At 45.7% G+C, this 16,349-nt stretch overlaps 1 protein-coding gene across 1 annotated transcript in view; it reads left to right on the forward strand.

Annotated features, from left to right (window-relative positions):
* LOC130490550 (zinc finger protein 208-like) overlaps positions 1-16,349 on the forward strand; it is a 157,849-nt gene that overhangs the window by 133,629 nt on the left and 7,871 nt on the right. The window lies entirely within an intron of this gene.

Here is a 16,349-nt window from a genome sequence, read left to right on the forward strand (position 1 = left end):
GAACAGTTAACATCTGTTCGTGAAATGATTCATTGGTAGCCTCTTTATCTTTGTGGGCCTGTATGGCCCCTTCCTAGTCTATGATTCTATGAGTGCTGCTTATTATTTTAAAGCCACACACAATCTGGGAAACACACATGTAAAGGACCGCCTCTCCCAGTATGAAGGCATGTGCCGACCTATCTAGCTAAAGATAAAGATGAGACACGTTGATGTAAGCACGGTTACAGATTAATAGCTCTACTCTAGATCATTAGCCATCGGATTAATATGGAAGGTGTCTTATTGTGGTTTTATCATGAGATATTTTTAATGATTACAATATATTTCAATTTTTTTAATGAAAAATCTTGTTTTATTTTGATGGACTCATTATGCTGTTGCTATGGGTTATTTGTTGATGCACTTAAGAGTGTGAATGTGATGATCTATCTAGGCAGCCTAACTCAGCAATGTTTCCCTTCAGCTAGGCATGCATGGAACTTCTCTCACCTTGGTCTTCGGAGCACCCAGGTCCCTTCTCACATTTAACTGCAGTGTGGCCAAAGAAGTCCTCTGCATTCTTCAAAGGGGTCTTCTGTGGCTGTCCCTCTTGACTCATCTCAGGTCTTGGCCTAGTTTTATATGCCTCAGGCTTTGAGGAAACTTCATCCTTGGTTTTCTCCAAAGAAGTCACGTGTTCTTCATCAGATGCAGGGCTCACCACTTCAGAGATCTCTCTGATCTTATTTGCTATGTTGTCATCTACCAGGATGAAGAGAACATAGTGTAACACAAAGAGTACAATTACATTTTTGTGGCCGATTGTAGAAGAAGAAGAGTTGGTTTTTATATGCTGCCTTTCTCTACCACTTAAGGAGGAACCAAACCGGCTTACAATCACCTTTCCTTCCCCTCCCCACAACAAACCCTGTGAGGTAGGTGGGGCTGAGAGAGCTCCAAGAGAGCTGTGACTAGCCCAAGGTCATCCAGCTGCCTTCATGTGTAGGAGTGGGGGAACAAATCCAGTTCACCAGATTAGCCTCCGCCCCTCATATGGAGGAGTGGGGAATCAAGCCTGGTTCTCCAGATCAGACTCCACTGCTCCAAACCTCCACTCTTAACCACTACACACACTGGTCGTGTCATCATTAATTGTAGAATAAGAGTTGGTTTTTATATGCTGACTTTCTCTACCACTTAAGGAAGAATCAAACTGGCTTACAATCACCTTCCCTTCCACTCCCCAAAACAGACACCCTGTGTGGTAGGTGGGGCTGAGAGAGTGTGACTAGCCCAAGGTCACCCAGCTGGCTTCATGTGCAGGAGTGAGGAAACAAATCCAGTTCACCAGATTAGCATCCACCACTCATGTGGAGGAGTGAGGAATCAAATCCAGTTCTCCAGATCAGAGTCCACCACTCCAAACCACCGCTCTTAACCACTACACCATGCTGGCTTTTCACAGCCATGAAGATAATTTCTGAGGGGAGCTGTGTTGGTCTGCAGTAGAAGAGCTAGATTTGAGTCCAGTAGCACCTTAGAGACCAACAAGATTTGGGGGATATGAGCTTTTGAGAGTTAAAGCTACCTTCAAAGGGATAAAGGGAGCTTTGACTTTCAAAAAAACCTCACCCCCAGAGTTCAGAGAGAACTGTGACTAGCCCAAGGTCACCCAGCTAGCTTCATGTGTAGGAGTGGGGAAACCCGGTTCACCGGATTACAGTCCACTGCTCATGTGGAGGAGTGGGGAATCAAACCAGGTTCTCCAGATTAAAGTCCACCACTCTTAACCACTACACCACAATGGCTCCCTTTTGTGCCCCACCTTTCTCCCAATGGGGACCAAAAGTGGTATGCATCCATTTTATTTTCACAACAACCCTATGAGGTAGGTTACATTGAGAGTGTGTGACTGGCCCAACTTCACCCAGTGAGGTTCTATGGCGCGAGTGGAGATCCGGACCTAGGTCTCCCAGATACTAGTCCAAGATTCTTAACCACTACACTACACTGCCAACCAACAAACACACCCACCCTCTGTTTTCAGACGATGAAGATGTTTCACAGCAGCAGCTTCTTGGAAGAAGCATTCCCCCTTCTCTCACAGATAGGATGGGAGAATGCCTCTTTTACGATGGTGCTTGCCCATCTTATTTATTTATTATTTTAGTTATTTATAGACCACCTTTCTCACTGAGAGGAAAGGAAGATTACACAATGTAAATCAAGTACAATCAACAGGATGGGGAGGGGCTGTGGCTCAGTTCGTAGAGCACTTGCTTGGCATGCAGGAGGTCCCAGGTTCAATCCCTGGCATCTCCAGTTAAAGGAACCAAGCAAGTGGGTGATGTGAAAGACCTCCGCCTGAGACCCTGGAGAGCCGCTGCCAGTCTGAGTAGACAATACTGACTTTGATGGACCAAGGGTCTGAATCAGTATAAGGCAGCTTCATGAGTATCCAGTGAGCATATTTACAGTGTTCAGTAGTATTACAGTTGTATAAGTCACAGTGGTATAGGTCACAGTCCCTACCCTTTTACCAATGCAACTTTCTGATCATTTCATTACAGTACTTTCCTACTTACCTGTGTAAAATGCCCTTCTGAATAATTCTATTTCACATAGTTTACAGGAAGCCAGCTTTTCTTGGCAGAGGCATTCCCCCACTCACTTGTTCAGCAGAGGAACTTCTAAGAGGACCCCTGCCAACTGCAGTTTTCTAAATGCCTAGTAGAGGCACTCCGCTCTCACCGGAGGCAATGCCTCTTCTGAGATGGTGCTTGCCTTCTGCACCTTTTCTAAGTGCTTAGCAGAGGCAAATCCCCCATCACTCGTTCAGCAGAGGAACTGCCTCTTCTAAGAGGACCCCTGCCAAGTGCAGTTTTCTAAATGCTTAGCAGAGGCACTCCTTTCTCACTGGAAGGAATCCCTCTACTATGATGGCATCTGCCACCTGTCATTAAAAGATGTCTTCAGAAGAAGCATTATCCCTTCTCTCACATACAGGAGGGAATGCTTCTTCTAAAACAAGGTTTGACATCTGCCAGTTTTATAACTGAGGACCCTGATTGGGTGGAAAGGTGGCATATAAATGTTTCAAATAAATAAATAACACTAGAAATTTTTATGAGTCTGCAACCCAATTAATTGGGGCATCCTTTCAGTTGATCAAAACATTAAGAACGTAAGAAAGGCCATGCTGGATCAGACCAAGGTCCATCAAGTCTAGCAGTCTGTTCACACAGTGGTCAAACGGGTGCCTCTAGGAAGCCCACAAATAAGACAACAATACAACTGCAGCAGCACTGTCCTGTCTGTGTTCCACAGCACCTAATATATTAGGCATGCTCCTCTGGTAATGGAGAGAATAGATATGCATCAGGACTAGTATCCATTTTTACTAGTAGCCATGAATACCCCTCTTCTCCATGAACACGTCCAATCGCCTCATAAAAGCCTTCTAAGTTGGCAGCCATCACCACATCCTCGGGCAGGGAGTTCCACAATGTTTTAATCAGTTAATCTAAACAAGATGGTTTCAGAGGGTAGCTGTATTGGTCTGCAGTAGAACAGCTAGATTCGAGTGCAGTAGCACCTTAGAGACCCGCAAGATTTTCAGGGTGTAAGCTTTCGAGAGTTGAATCTCCCTTCATCAGGTATCTGACAAAGGGAGTTTTGAATCTCGAAAAATTATACCCCAAAAATCGTGTTCATCTCCAAGGTGCAATTGGACTTGAATCTAGCTGATCTAAACAAAGAATCGACTAACTGTTATATCAACAAGTGCTACCTAAATGCAAATATGAGTACCATTAATGAAGCTTGTAACTTTATTCATTCACAAGAGAGAGGAAAATCAATCCTTACCCAGAGATGCCACGTCCTTCGAATTCTCCTGCATGTCTTCCCTGTGCAGCAACTTCTTCCAACAGTGTCCAGTCTCTGAACAATGGAAGAAGAAGAAGAAGAGTTGGTTTTTATATGCTGACTTTCTCTACCACTTAAGGCAGAATCAAACCGGCTTACAAACATTCCCTCCCCCTCCCCACAACAGACACCCTGTGAGGTAGGTGGGGCTGAGAGAGTGTGACTAGACCAAGGTCATCCAGCTGGCTTCATGTGTAGGAGTGGGGAAACAAATCCAGTTCTCCAGATTAGCCTCCACTGCTCATGTGGAAGAGTAGGGTATCAAACCCGGTTCTCCAGATTAGAGTCCACCGCTCCAAACCACTACACCACTCTGGAAGGGGATAAAAATCTTACACCCTGTAAATGGTAATGGATATAAGTTATGTATTTTATTTCAAACATTTCTATGCTGCCTTTCCTCCCAATTCAGGGTCCCCGAGGCAGCGAATATTAAAACGTTCCAACCACTGAAACATTTCAGGCCTTAAAAAGCATTTAAAATACAAGTACGTTCAAAATATTTAAAACAAATAAAACATAAAATAAACACAAAAAAATACAAATGCAAACACACACACACAGCGAGAAGGGCTAATAACAGTTAGCCAAGGGGTGCCAAACAAAACATAGTCTTCACCCGCTGGCAGAAGACAATGATGGGGAAGACAGACAAACCTCCCTGGGAAGGGAGTTCCAAAGTTAGATCCCATCCCAGTAAAGAAGAAAAAGAAGTCTTGGTTTTTATACCCCACTTTTCTCTGTTCTCAGGTGCTTTTTTCAGGTTTTTGAATTGAAAAACTAGACGTTCAGGGGAGCTTAACCCCCGCCCCGAACTTACTTTTTTCCCAATTAAAAAAATTGAAAAAAGCACCTGAGAACAAAACAAAAACTGTTATTTCCCCTATTCCCCTTCCCCTTCACATTTCTTATTCTTCTGTCCTCCATTTTATCCTCACGGCAACACACACACACTTCCCACTTTTGGAATGAGTGAAATGCTCTTCAAGACAAGGTTTTACTGAGAATTTTGTATTATGAAGCTTTTAAAGAAAGAGATACACAACATAAGTCAAGTGTGTATTAATTGTGTGTGTGTAAAGTGCCGTCAAGTCGCAGCCGACTTATGGCGACCCCTTTTTGTGGTTTTCATGGCAAGAGACTAAGAGAGGTGGTTTGCCAGTGCCTTCCTCTGCACAGCAACCCTGGCCTTCCTGGGTGGTCTCCCATCCAAATACTAACCAGGGCTGACCCTGCTTAGCTTCTGAGACCTGACGAGATCAGGCTAGCCTAGGCCATCCAGGTCAGGGCTGTGTATTAATTACTCAAATGCAAATAGGTTTGTCCAAAATTAATATGCTAAAATATGTATGATAATACAATAATGAGGACTTCAGGGTTTTCGGTGTTATAAAAGTTTACCTTCAATATCCAGCTGGGCCCTCTTGTGACTGCATGATACTGTTTCTGTTCAATTTTCTTTTCTGCAAAAATTTGTGCTGTCTGTTTCTCAGTGGGGGGGCCATGCCTGCACTGCACATCTGAACCAGTTTCAGGCTTGGTTCACCACTACAGCTCTGAACACATGAAACTGCCTTATAAAAAGATGCTTTCCACTTGGAGATAGGCTTGTACAGTTTTGCTGATGCCACCATGGCTGCCAATACAGCACAGAAGAATTGGGGGCTTCCACATGACTTGTTTCCCCATATTTTTCCCTGTCCCAATCCCCGAGGTAGCCACCTCCCAGCACACAGGGATTTTATAAACCAGCAATTGATTTTTTAAACCAGCAATTTGTGATTTTGTGATATCATTATAGCATTATAAGGATCTACCTACTACGTCCTCTGAATTCCCAGCTTTCACTTTTGTAAAGTACGTCTCTAGCCCCTTTCATTGTGGAGATATAAGGGGAAAGGTGTATCTACACAAGTAAAAGAACTTTTTGTTTTTAACGAAAGCTGGGAATACAGCGGAGCTAATATACAGGTGCCAATTAATAAAAGAGAAACTCTCTATGAAGAGAAGAAAAGGCCACCACAAGGGTCTGGGGTTGGGAGAACAGCACCAACATGGATGGTACTGGAAAGATCCAAACTTTCCCATCCACATAAGTGGGGGAAGGGTCGTAGCTCAGTGGTACAGCATCTGCTTGGCATGCAGAAGGTCCCGGGTTCAATCCCTGGCATCTCCACTTAAAGGGACTAGGCAAGTAGGTGATGTGAAAGACCTCTGCCTGAGACCCTGAAGAGCTGCAGCCGGTCTGAGTAGACAATACTGACTCTGATGGACTGATTCAGTATAAGACAGCTTCATGTGTTCATGTGTGAGTGCCAGCCCAGTTTTACTCCGATTTCCCCCACAATATCACAGCAAAGCAGGTTTTGGAAAGACTGCAGGAAAGATGGGGAAAACCCGGGAGGGAACCAGAACCACCACACACTTTCCTTTAGCATCCAAGCCAGGGGAAACAACCAGTGTGGAAGTGACCAGAGTCAGATTCATCTAACTCAGCACTATTTACTGGTATTGGCATTCCAAGGTCTCGGGCAGGGAAAGCCCTTTTCTAACATCTGCCACCTGGCAGCCTTTAACCAGGGTAGAATCCAGAACCTTCCGCCCACAAAGGGCATCCTCCGTGACTCATTCAGGACCACGCAGTCACCCTCATATTCCTTGGCCATCTTGCATGCCTGAAAACCTTATTTTCGGGCACTGGAAACAGCACCTGACCTATTAATGCTAAACCAGCCCCTTGCAGCTCTCTGCCCACCTGATCTACAGGAATGAGTACATGTTCATTCTTTCATGCATGCTGTGCTAAACTATATATTTAACTCAGGGCTTCACTTTTTTCAATTTTTAACCCTATCCTGCCACCAAGCTGAAGTTCAAGACAACAATGTGGTGTAGTAGTAGAAAAGAGCAAGAGTCCAGTAGCACCTTAAAGACTAACAAAATTTCTGGCAGGGTATGAGCTTTCATGAGCCACAGCTCACTTCTTCAGATGCAGCTACAATGTGAGTCCATCTATCCTTAAGTAGAGAAGAGTGAATTAGACACACAATGGAAATGTGAATGTCAAAAGCAAGTAAATGACATTAGCAGGTGTGATTAGATTAGGTGTGATGTGCAGAGGGGTAGTAGGCATGGATAAATCAGCATTGGTAATGAGACTGGAATCCCAGATCTCTATTCAGTCTAGGAGAATGCATTATCTTGACCTTCATTATTAGTTGTAATTCAGCAGTCTTTCTTTCTAATCTCCCTTTGAAATCCCTTTGTAAGAGAACTGCTGCTCTTAAATCAGCAATTGAATGTCCTGGAAGGTTAAAATGTTCCCTCACTGGTTTCTGAATGTTGTGGTTTCTGATGTCAGGTTTATGTCCATTTAATCTGTGTTGCAGGGACTGGCCTGTTTGTCCAATGCAGAGGGTGGATGGGCACTGCTGGAATGTGATGACATAAATCACATTAGAAGATGAGAGGAGTATGAACCTGAGATAGCATGGCTGACATTGAAGGCCCTGCAATGGTGTTGCTAGGATCTACATGAGAGCAAAGTTGGCACCTTGGTTTGTTGCAGGCCTTGGTACCAGAGTCCATGCTCCTGTTGTTTATCATTGCAGGTGAGAAGTTGTTTTAGGTTAGCAGGCTGTCTGTAAACGAGAAACGGTCGGCTCCCCAGTGCCTTAGCAAGGGAAGTGGTTGTAGGTCGTTAATAATATGTTGGACTGCCTTGAGTTGTGGTGTAGCAGTTAGGGTATCATACTAGGCATCTGGGAGATACATGTTCAAACCCCCACACTGGGGCCAGTCACTCTGCCTCTCGAACTCGTCTACCTCACAAGGTTGCTGTTGTTGTCAGGATAAAATGGAGGTGCACAGTGCAAGGTGTGCCAAACCTGAGTTCCTTGATACAAAGAAGAAACTAGTGCTGTTCTAATGGATAATATAATGAATTCACAGCTGCTATGGCCAAACCACAAGTATAATTAGTAAATACATAATAATAATAATTTAATCATAAATTAATCAATGTTGTAATGCAGCATGTGTGTTAGACTCGTATATTTGAATTACTTCAATATCCCCAAATACAACCAATGAGAAACACCTAACTAGGTGCACCTAACCTAGTGCCCTTAGTTAGTTAGGTGTTTCTCATTGGTTGAATTTGGGGACATTGAAATAATTCAAATATACGAGTCTAACGCACATGCTGCATTGCAATGTTGATTAGTTTACACCTAACTAACTAAGTGCACTAAGTTAGGTGCACTTAGTTAGGTGTTACTCTGATCTAACTTAGTTAGGTAGAGTCTGATCTGGAGAACCAGGTTCAATTCCCCACTCCTCCACATGAGCAGCGGAGGCTAATCTGGTAAACTGAATTTGTTTCCCCACTCCTACACACAAAGCCAGCTGGGTGTCCTTGGGCAAGTCACACTCTCTCAGCCCCACCCACCTCACAGGGTGTCTGTTGTGGGGAGAGGAAGGGAAAGGTGATTGTAAGCCAGTTTGATTCTCCCTTAAGTGGTAGAGAAAGTCGGCATATAAAAACCAACTCTTCTTCTTCTTATTGGTTGTATTTGGGGATATTGAAGTAATTCAAATATACGAGTCTAACACACATGCTGCATTGCAATATTATTATTATTATTATTTACTAATTATACTTGTGGTTTGGCCACAGTGGCTGTGAATTCATTATATTATCCTGAGTTCCTTGGCAGAAGAGCAGGATAAAACGTACTATAGAGGAGGGTGCCGAGTTGTTTTCTGTTGCCCAAGAAGGTCAGACCGGAACCAGCGGGTTGAAATTAAATCAAAAGACTTTCCGTCTAGACGTTAGGGAAGAATTTGCTAACCGTTAGAGCGGTTCCTCAGTGGAACAGGCTCTCCTTCCCTGGAGGTTTTTAAGGAGAGGTTAGATGGCCACCTGTCAGCAATGCTGATTCTGTGACCTCAGGCAGATGATGAGAGGGAGGGCATCTTGGCCATCTTCTGGTCACTAGGGGTGTGTATGGTGGGGGGAGGTAGTTGTGAATTTCCTGCATTGTGCAGGGGGTTGGACTTGATGGCCCTGGTGGTCCCTTCCAACTCTACTATTCTATGATACTAAATAAATAAATGCACAGTGTCAACGGAGGGTTCAACAGCTGGCTCAGCTTAGACTCACCTGCTGCTCGAGGTATCTAATTCATATCAAAGAATCTTTGGCTCTCCCTGTTCAAGTTCCCATCTCTCTAACTCCCCTCCAGCCAGCTTCCCCCTGCTGTGCTCTTTGCTTCCTTTTGGGGATCAATTTTCCCTTTGTGCAAATGCTCATTTGCCCAACTTACCTCTCCAAGTCTCTCCCAGCAGGCATGCAAAAAAAAAGAGGAGGGGAGGAACCGGACAGGAAGAGGCAGGGGCTGCACCATTTCCAATCCCCCTTCCTCAAGTCCCTTTGTCTCTCTAGGAGCGGGCACTTCGTCCCCTTAACTCTTCTGTGTCCAGATGGTTGTTTGCTTGTTCAAACACAGTTTTTTTTTTTACATTAAGCTCAGGACTGGCCGCCGCCGCTTCTTCCCAAGGGTCTGATGGAGACTTGAGGCTGCCTTATCCTGAATCAGAGGTCTCTCCAGGTTAGTATTGTCCACTGGGACTGGCAGCAGCTCTGGTCAGTTTCAGGTCCAGGAGGTCTTTGAAATCATCTATTCCCTAATGCTTTTTCCCCCCTTCTTTTCATTGGAGATGCTGGGGATTGAACCTGGGGCTTTCTGCATGCCAAGCGGATGCTCTGTCGTTTGGGTTGCCAGCATCCAGGCTTTGCAAGGGATCTCCAGACTGCAGAGATCTGTTCCCCGCCCCGGGGAGAAAATAGCAGCTTCATAGGGTATATCACTGGTTCTAGGTGAAATCCCTCCCCAGATTGACCCCTCCACGGGCACAGCCCCCAAATCTCCAGGAATTTCTCAGGCTGCAGTTGGCAACCTTATGTCATTGAGCCTGGGTCCCTCTCCTTCTCCCCATTTGCTCTGTGAACATTAGTGGGTGATAGGGACTCAATGGTAGCTTACACACGAGGGGCAATAAGGTGGTGGAACAGGCAGGCTCCTGGTGGAAGATCATGTTTTTATGTGCTTCCACTGTATTGAAGAAAGCCCCTGCAGAAAGAAAACCAGCCTTGGAAGCAAAGAGGACGGGGGTGTCTCCGGGGAACTTTCCTCCCCTGATAAGTTAGCTTTCTGTTTGCAGGGAGATTTTTTTTATATATAGTAAGGGAGCATTCAAAGCTAGAATTCCTAGCCTAAAACCTTGAAGGGCTGCAGTCTGCTCTGTCGCTGTCATGCGTTGCCATCTGATCAGTGGGCCTTTGCACCCAAGAAAAGCAGTTTTAGCATTGCATGTACAGCAAGCAGCACAGCGCAAATCAAACACCTGATTTCCCAAAAGTTTGACAAAATTTTAAAAGCCAGAAGGGGGAGCCATGAATCATCAGGTTGCCTGAGATCTCATGACTTGGGCTGTACTGAGAGCCGTATAGGAAGCTGGCAGTTTCTAGTTCGCCTATAGCTTCATTGGTGTTGTGTAGGGTTGCCAGGTCCCTCTTTGCCACCGGCGGGAGGTTTTTGGGGCGGGGTTTGGGGAGTGGAGGGATTTAAATGCCATAGAGTCTAATTGCCAAAGCGGCCATTTTCTCCAGGTGAACTGTTCTCTGTCACCTGGAGATTAGGTGTACTAGCAGGAGATCTCGAGCTAGTACCTGGTGGTTGGCAACCCTACATCGTACCCCACTGAGGTCCCTGTCCTCCCCAGGTTCCAACCCCAAATCTCCAGGAGTTTCCTAACCTGGAGCTAGCAACTCTACCCCCGCTCCAGTAGCCAGGGGAGACCTGGCAACCCTACCTCAAAAGCTGCCCTTTTCTCCAAGGAAACTGATCCTTGTGGTCTGGAGATCCGTGGTGATTCTGGGAGAATTGTAGGCCACACCTGGAGGTTGGCAACCCTACCCTACGTTTTCCTGACTCCAAAGACCCTGAGGAGCCTCCATTTGCAGTGCAGGGGATACTCGTGTGTGTGTGTGTGCGCGCACACACACACACACATGTGCAACCCTGGTGTTCTTTGGTGGTCTCCCATCCAAGTACTAACCAAGTACTGACCTTGCTTAGCTTGTAAGATCTGATTAGATCAGGCTATCCTGGACCATCCAGGTCAAAGCTAACTTAGGCATAGGGCACAAGAACAAACAGGAGGGAGTTGCAACCAACCCAAAAGACAGAAAACAAGAAAAGCTGAGGTATATATGCATGTAAGCGGTAAAGTATAAATCCAGTCCATTAGAAACTAAATATACAAATGTCCTTTGATAAATAAGTATAACAGAATAGTCATAACATTAAAAAATTTTGTCAATCAGAAAACTAAAGAGCAAACATTTTTGATAAAAGCTGTCTTCATCAGTGATTAACCGTACGAATTTTTTTTTGGGGGGGAGGATAGGGTTGCCAGCCTCCAGGTACTAGCTGGAGATCTCCTGCTATTACAACTGATCTCCAGCCGATAGAGATCAGTTCACCTGGAGAAAATGGCTGATATGGCAATTGGACTCTATGGCATTGAACTCCCTCCCCTCCCCAAACCCCGCCTTCCTCAGGCTCTGGCCCCAAAACCTCCTGCCAGTGGCAAAGAGGCAACCCTAAGGGAGGAGGCGATACAACTGATTCCTATGAAATATGCGTAGAACAGGCAAACTGTTGTACACAAGATACACAGAATTAAAATATTTATCAGGTCAGCTGTTCATTTCATGTTAGACCATGTCCACTGAATGTTCCTTCATACACTCATTTTCAGTAAACTAAAAAATACACGTTTTACAAAACTTAATTTTAAAAATTCTTTATGTAAAAATAATTGAATAAACAGATATATTTATTAAGGCAACCAAAAGTTTCCCTGGCCATAACTTTAGAAACATATTTCCTTGGCATTTTATTGAAAGGGGTTCCCAGGCAACCCTTTGGTAAAACCCATAAAGAGTTCTGACTCAGTAGTAGCAAAAATTAAGCAGGAGTCCAAGAACCTCTAAAAAGCTCAATTCCTACTCGTATCTGACGAAGGGAGCTTTGGTTCTCGAAAGCTTACAACCTGAAAATCTTACTGATCTCTAAGGTGCTGCTGCACTCCAGTCTAGCTGTTCTACTTCAGACCAACACAGCTACCCTCTTTGCCTAAAAGGCTCCTTAGTTTTGTCCTAAACTGTTTAATTTTTGTTAGCCTTTAAGTCACTCCAGGACTCCTGTTTAAATTCTGAAATGAGCTAACCGCTCCCAGATCCTGTGGAGTTCAAGGCTGATAGGATCAAATCTGCATATGAATTCCAGCCTTAGTAGCTTATGGATGGGGCTTCCCTTTGAAACTCCCCTGGCGCCTGGGTGATCTTTTAATGTGAAAACAGGAGTTTTACAACATTCTCCCTGTTTTCTCCTGTGGAGGATATGTAAAGCCGGTCTGCCCCTCCTTTACCATCATCACCTGTCTATTAGTAGAAAAGGGCAAGAGTCCAGTAGCACCTTAAAGACTAACAAAAATATTTTCTGGTAGGGTATGAGCTTTCGTGAGCCACAGCTCACTTCTTCAGATACAGCTTAGAATGTGAATCCATCTGTCTTTAAGTAGAGGAAAGTGAATTCAGACAAGCCTTAGTATGTAAATGTGAACAGTATGTAAATGTGAACAGCAGGCGTGATGGGATTAGGTGTGGTATGCAGAACAGTCTGTGATGTCCAGAGGAGAGATTTCTCCACACCCATCTCTCCCCTGAACATCACAGACTCTTCTGCATACCACACCTAATCCCATCACGCCTGCTATTCACATTTACATACTGTTAACATTTACATACTAATGCTTGTCTGAATTCACTTTCCTCTACTTAAAGACAGATGGATTCACATTCTAGCTGTATCTGAAGAAGTGAGCTGTGGCTCACGAAAGCTCATGCCCTACCAGAAAATATTTTTGTTAGTCTTTAAGGTGCTACTGGACTCTTGCCCTTTTCTACTACTGCAGACAGACTAACATGGCTACCCACTGTGAATCACCTGTCTATTGTTCTGGAGATCTTGTTATTTAGGAGGAGGAGACCCAAGTCTTCTCTTAAGGGACTGATTTCTTTAAGTATGCTTTTAGGCCTTTATTTTCTGAACATTTCAGGAAGTCCCACCCACCACGTGGCAAAGCAAGGATTGCCCCAGAGGATGGACTTGGTGGAAACTCTTCTTGGAGGTCTCTGGGACGAGAAACCCTGTTGACGGCGGGTGAGGCCCGCTTTTTGGATTGATCTGGAGTCATCCAGGGAGGCAGAAGCAGTATCTGTGGCACGCTCTGCGCTGGCCCCAGCGGGGATTTCAGAGAGGGTCAAATTTATCTCAGGAAGATCTGTGTTAGAGAGGAACTGGTTTCAGGCAAGGGTGAAAATGGAAGGTAGAAATCGTGTGGAGGGATTAGAAAAGGGGCTCAAGAGACCAGGAGATGTCCCCCATGCAGATCTGGCTGGATGGAAGACAGACAACGTCTGTTCAGGATGGACGACGTCAGAAGTGCTTGAATGGGAACCGTTCAGGAGGCTTCAACAGAGCCGGGAGGGTCAGTGGCAGGACTTTATGAAGACACTCCAGACCCCTTGCTTGGGACTGAGGAACTCACTGCCACTGGAGCCCGAACCATGGGACGACACTAAAGCCTTCCTGGCCTCTTTTGAGCAAGTTGCAAAAGCCTGCCAGTGGCCCAGGGAAGAGTGGGCGGCCCGGCTCCTGCCAGCCCTCAGCGGAGAAGCCCAGCAGGCCTTTGGCAGCCTGGAAGCCAGAGACAGAGAGGATTATGGGAAAGTGAAGGCGGCCATCTTGCGCGGAGAAGCCAACCGCATGGAAACCCTGCGCCAGCACTTCCGGCAGTTTCGCTCCCGGGAAGTGGAAGACCCGCGCCGGATCTACAGCCAGCTGCAGGAGCTTTGCCGTCAGTGGCTGAGGCCGGAGAGTCACTCGAAGGAGCAGATCCTGGAGCTGCTGATCCTGGAGCAGTTCCTGGCCATCCTGCCGCCGGAGCTGCAGAGCTGGATCAGGGCTGGTGGCCCTGAGAACTGCACCCAAGCCGCGGCCCTGGCGGAAGATTTCCTGTTGAGCCAGCAAGGGGGCGAGATGAGGGTATGGCAGGTCAGTATAGAATATTTCTAGGGTTGCCAGGTCCCTCTTTGCCACCAGCAGGAGGTTTTGGGGCGGAGCCTGAGGAAGGCGGGGTTTGGGGAGGGACTTCAATGCCATAGAGTCCAATTGCCAAAGCAGTCATCTTCTCCAGGTGAACTGATTTCTATCGGCTGGAGATCAGTTGTAACAGCAGGAGATCTCCAGCCAGGGGCTGTGGCTCAGTAGTAGAGCATCTGCTTGGCATGCAGAAGGTTCCAGGTTCAATCCCTGGCACCTCCATTTAAAGGGACTAGGCAAGTAGGTGATGTGAAAGTCCTCTGCCTGAGACCCTGGAGAGCCGCTGCCGGTCTGAGTAGACAGTACTGCCTTTGATGGACCAAAGGTCTGATTCAGTATAAGGCAGCTTCATGTGTTCATGTGACCTTTGGCCAGTCACACACGCTCAGCCTCACCTACCTCACAGGGTTGTTGTGAGGATAAAATGGAGAAGAGAATTATGTAAGCCACCATGAGTCCCCATTGGGGAGAAACGTGGAGTATAAATGAAGTAAATAAATAATGAAATCCACCGATGGGTTGCTCCTCAGCAATTTGTATTCAGAGGTACACTTCCTCTGAACTGGGCGGTTCCATTTAGCCATCGGGGTTTATAGCCATCGATCTTCATTGCTGTTTCAGGTGCCGCTGCAAGAGAGGGCCGTGAATTCCCTGGAGACACAAGATGCTCCACTGGTTTCCTCCCGGAGGAGGAATGAGATCCAGGATGAGGTGGATGATGCTAAGATTGGTTCAGTGGGTAAGGAAAAACTGATTTGTGAGGACTGCTGTTAAATAGCTAATGGAAGGGGCTCAGCTAGCCTTAGACACCTGCCCCCCCCCCCCGCTCCCAAATCTGGGATGGGGTAGATCGGGCCCCATCCTGCTCTGGGGGTGGGAGAGCAGGCTCTTATAGGAAAAGGAAGACAGATGTCTTATTTATTTAAAACATTTCTATGCTGCCTTTCTGCCCAAATAGGGTCCCCAAGGTGGCAAACAGCCAAACATTAAAACATTTAAAACACGATAACAGCATTTAAAATCAGTAGAAGAAAGTAAGAGTCCAGTAGCACCTTAAAAACTAACAAAATTTCTGGCATGGTATGAGCTTTTGTGAGCTCACTTCTTCAGATAAAGCTAGAATGGTTGATTCCTTACCTTTTGGGTACCTTGTTCTCGTTTTATAGGGTTAAGGTCCCCCCCTTTTTCTTGTTGCTGTATTTTCTCCAGGGGAACTGATCTCTATCGGCTGGAGATCAGTTGTAACAGCAGGAGATCTCCAGCTACTACTTGGAGGTTGGAAAAGATCCAAAACAGCACTCACAACAATTTGAAAATAAAGTGAGTTTTATGAAGGTGAGGAAAGTGCAGGGGAAATGGGAAATATATACAACAATAATACAATCATATACAGATACAAATTAACGAGCAAAATACCAGCATAACTCGAGAACCAATCAAAGGATATTATCACCATAAGTGGCAGGTAAGTTCAATATTATTGTCCAAGAATTATAGTCCATAAAAGGTTCTTTTTATATGGTTGGGAGTCAAAAGTCCAAGCAGCTGGAAAATATACAATGAGGCAAAGCCAGAACGAGGAGATATCAGGACTTGTCGTCTAGATCAAGATCACGTTTCGCACATGGTTTCATCAGCTATTTGTATCAAAATAGCTGATGAAGCCATATGCGAAACGTGATAATATCCTTTGATTGGTTTTCAAATTGTTGTGAGTGCTGTTTTGGATCTTTTCCATTACCCTTACAGCACTGAGCCTTCGGTTCTATCCAGGACTACCTGGAGGTTGGCAACCCTAGGACCGTCTCCAATCCCCCCCCCACCTTCAGAACGCCTTCTTCCTGCCCAGAGCAAAACCCCAGATCAAGTGTGACCTGCACAGTGTGTGGGGGGCTCTTCTATTACCTGATACAGGAGACCATCAGGGGAGGGGCAGTGGCTCAGAGGGAGAGCATCTCCTTGGCATGCTCCTGCCCTTGAGGCTGGGTCTCAGCTGGCTTTGGTGTTACTTTTGGCACCTTGTTTTCCTTCTCTTCCATATGTCTCTGGTTTATCTGGGGCAGGGGGGCTTTGCATTCTGCCCACAGTCTGAGCAATTATTCTTTGCAGGCAGCCGTGACCTCGGGCTGTGGATACGGCTCCCACACGCACACATTCCACCGGTATCCAGTTTCCCCGGAATCAGCGTCCTTTTACTGATACTGC

The sequence above is a fragment of the Euleptes europaea genome, chromosome 1 (assembly GCF_029931775.1).
Source record: "Euleptes europaea isolate rEulEur1 chromosome 1, rEulEur1.hap1, whole genome shotgun sequence".
NCBI lineage: Eukaryota > Metazoa > Chordata > Lepidosauria > Squamata > Sphaerodactylidae > Euleptes > Euleptes europaea.